General features: G+C 41.7%; 1 pseudogene; it reads right to left on the reverse strand.

The window, feature by feature from the left end:
• Positions 1 to 733: 733 nt before the first annotated feature.
• Positions 734 to 806, reverse strand: LOC136167947 (small nucleolar RNA U3; annotated as a pseudogene).
• Between the last annotated feature and the right edge of the window lie 3,326 nt (positions 807 to 4,132).

The raw sequence follows: 4,132 nt of genomic DNA on the forward strand, positions 1-4,132 counted from the left end.
AGAGTTCTGTGAGAACTTTAAAACTGTCATGAAATGGACCCTAGGTCATTTAGTCCAATCACAATATGTCTTGCTAAGTTTCTTGGTTAATGACAGAATCTCCTCCTTGAAGACTAGCAAAGTCAGACACAGAGCTTCCACTTCACTGTTGAATGCAATGGCCTGCAGGACTCAGATTCACTCTCAGAGCTGTCAGAAATATACAGAGAGAAACAGTCAGAAAGTCTCTTTTCCCAGTCTCTGGAGAGTATGATATCTGTGAGCCTGTTCTTTAGACCATGGTCATCATTGCGATATTGATAACAATGAGTCTCTGGACTATATGTCTGGGGGTTGGACCTTGTAATTGGGCAATATCTCTGATGTACATTATGAACTCTTAACTGGCCAATCATTTCGAATCCTCAGCTAGCATGTCTATTTGAGGGAGGGGCTAGTTCAACATTTAATATTCTTATCTCTTAATTAAACAGCTGGCCCAGTGAGGTTCTTTCAGCTTTAAGCTCCAACTCAGAATCTAAACTAAGTTGTGGGCAAAGCAGTCAGTGTATGAGGCTTAGTTAGGAGGCCTTTTAGTAGGGAAGTGCCAAAAAAAGAGCAAGATTTGTGAGCAAGAAGACAAAACTAAAACCAAAAGGTAAATTAAGATGAAGCAACCAAAGCATTTAAAGCTTTTTAAAAACTTCTATTAAAAGAGAGCAGATGGATGAGTATCTCAAGGAATGAGCCAATATCAGATTCTGCCTACATAAAGACCTTATTCTCTAGTAATAAACTATAAAAATGATCCCTGAAAGTATAGTCTTTAAAGACTTTATTCTCAAAAGCAAAGTTGAAAACTTGGTTCCCAAGTTCCGGTCATGGTTTGCAAACTTTTCCACAGATACAAGATTACCTGAAATAGATTGGTGCTCTCATCCCAGGTGAGCCGCCTGGTGCAAGTATAGCTGAAAGCGAGCGTTTGTCGCTTCAGTCGTGCTGACTCTGTGACCCTGTGGACTGTAACCCACCAGGCTCCTCTGTCCATGGAATTCTCCAGGCAGGAATACTGGAGTGGGCTGCCATTTCCTCATCCAGGGGTCAAACCCTCATCTCTCAGGTCTCCTGCACTGGCAGGCTGGTTTCTTTACCACTAGCACCAAATGGGATGTCCCTAAGGATAGCTAAGAACCTACTAAAATAAGCAGTATTTTCAACAGGATTTTAAACATCTGGCTCAAGACTTACAAACCTATGAAACTACCAGACTGCTATTTCTGAGACTGCTAGGCTACTGACTACATTTGGCATGAAGGCTGGGGAGGTGGGGGCCAGGGACTAATTCTATATTTGAGCAAAGCGTCTTTTTTGAAAAAAATTCAGCTTATTAGGACTTCCTATTTTCTTTTGAATTATCTAGGTTGTTGCATTTTTTTTCCTCAAAAATTTCCCCTCAGAAGAAAGATGCAAATAAACTTGCATGTGTACACACACACACTGTAGGTAAATTTATTTCTTTTAGAGAGATCAATAATGCAATTTTTGTAGTTTTTTTTTTTAAATAATGCAAATCTGATGAAAGACTGGGGAACATTAAGTTGATAATGCTGGACCAATTTCACCATGAAAATGGCAGTGATTTGTCTTTAACGGGATAGGTTCCTGTTTAGAGAATGGTTCTGCTTCTCTGCTAGTGCCAACACCACTACCCATGGACTCACTGAGTGCCTTAAAACTCATCAAATATCCCTCACCACACAGCTTCTATCTGGGCAACCCATTTCACAGCATAAAAGTCACGACACTTCACTCCCACCTCTGGAATTCTCTGGACTCACCATCTACTTTATCACTAAGAGGTTGGCCCCTTAAATTGGTTTTGTTGCTAGCTGGGAAACCTGTGTGGGTTGGGGTGCTTCTTTCAGAATGTGTTATATATTCTCAACCTACAACTGAGACACATAGGTCGAGAACAAAGTAATAAAGTAGTAGTGATTTCTCTCATCCTTACACTTGGTAACTTGCTGGCAGAGTTTTTGCTTCCCATTTCAGAACTTTGGGTTCTGTTGATCTAAGTCTTCATTCTCTAGGGAGGGAGGCGTTCACCAGGGGACACACAGTGGCCCCATTAAATCTGAAACACAGGCCATCCCCTGATCAGGCTGGTTCCCCACACTATTGAAACAACAGGTAAAACAGTCTTTGAAATGGGGCTGGTAACTGTCCGGGATGATTGGTTCTGATGAGGAAGAGAAACCTGGGTTTCTGAAGTGAAATTGTTTGAAAGCAGTTTCCCGCTGAAGTTACTTTAGGGATTGCCTTACCAACTCCCTGCTGAGTTTCTCAGGTTTTCTATCACTGGTGTAGAATCTCCTGTGTTAAATTTTCTGTTTCAAAAATTTAGGGTGGTTCCTCAGGAACTTGATTGATATACTTCTTGGTGTCAGGAGTGGTCCCAGGAAAATTCCCTCAAGATGAGATTCTACAGATTGAGTTCTTATCCCTTTGAGCACAATTTCAGGGTTGTCTTACTTTACAGACAGAAAATGAATTACCAGTACCCTTGGCATCTTGCCTTCTTCCTCTGGATATCTGGGCTCCTGGCCATCCAGAATAACCACTAGTTCTGGCCAGCCTGACCTGCGCCAGGTATAGCCATGTGATAAATCTGCCAAAGGAATATAAATGAGAGCAGTATGTGGAACTTCCTGGAGCCATTCTTAAAGGGAGCGGCTTGCACTTCCCTTCCCCTCCCTTTTTCTCCCTTCTGCTGAAGGGAATGTAGATATGAAGACATCTTGGGTTATCCCTTAAGAGCAGAAGTAAAAACCTGGAGAAGCCTTGGTCTCCGATGAATTTAAAGAGCTTTCTTAGCAGCCCAAACATTGGCTAGAACCAGTGACAAGGTCAGTGACCCCAGGGAGGCCAAAGGCTCTTGCCCAGATACAAGCAAGATCTGATACCTTAACTGGGGTGTATAAGGACCCAGGGGATAGGATGGAAAGAGGCCTCTCCTCTCCCACAGAAGGTAGATTGCCAAATTTCCCCACGTGTTCATTTGCCAGGGGGAGAAAAGGGAGATAGAAGGGAGGAACTTCCATGATAGAGAATCTTCAAATTCTTCAAATATCTACCCAAAAGGATTCAGGGATCCAAAGGAAAAGTTTTAAACTGTTTTAGACTGAGAAACCATCCACTGGAACATTTAAGGTTTGTTAGTTTGGTTGGTTGGTTTTCCTTACAAGCCAGTGGGTGGGGACTTAAGGACATTAGATCAATCATGGGAAATAAGAATCAACATCTTCTTTGAACACGTGGAATACAGTGGGTGTAAACATCTGATTGAACTGAGTTTCACATGGCTAGCCTGGCAGAATGCTGGAATCATTGTTAGGGAAGAGCTATACATGCTAAAATCAGAAAATAGGAGGGTTAAAGCCATCAAGCAGACCATGGATTTCATTGCCTTTATCAGGAAATTCCAAGCTGCATGAAAAAACCCTCAGTGATGAAACAACAGAGAATCTGATGAGCTTTACACATACAAGAATAATTCAGATACTCTGCAGGGAACTCTGCCAATACCAGGGCAAGAGAACATCTGTAAGCCAGTTGCAGAAACTTCAGAAAATGCAGCCCAGTCCCCAATAAAACAATAAAATAAGACCTTGAATCTTGGTGACTAAAGTTAGTCTTCCCCCACTGGAGCCCACGTTCCAGCAATGGGGCCTGCTTTTGTTGGTCACTGTGTGCCCAGTGGCCAGAACAGGGCCTGACACCTAATAACTGTTCAATAAATATTTGATAAATATGTGCATGGATACTTTTATAATTTTTAAAATTTTATACCATAAGGAGATGGTGCATTTCTGTTCAGAAGGAAAAGATTCTTAAAATTTTCTTCAGAAATATGAATTATAGTACTTTAAAAAATTCCCTATTGAGAGACTTCCCTAGCGTCCAGTGGCTAAGACTCTGAGCTCCCAAAGGAGGAAGCCTGGGTTCAGTCCCTGGTCAGGGAGCTAGATCCCACAGGCTGCAGCTAAGACCTGGTACAACCAAACAAATAAAGAAAAATATTTTAAAAATTTCCTACTGATATCCCCAAATGAAAATACTGGAAGACAATGCAACAAAAGCTACATATGTTGGA

This window comes from Muntiacus reevesi, chromosome 4 (genome assembly GCF_963930625.1).
Source record: "Muntiacus reevesi chromosome 4, mMunRee1.1, whole genome shotgun sequence".
NCBI classification, from domain to species: Eukaryota; Metazoa; Chordata; class Mammalia; order Artiodactyla; family Cervidae; genus Muntiacus; species Muntiacus reevesi.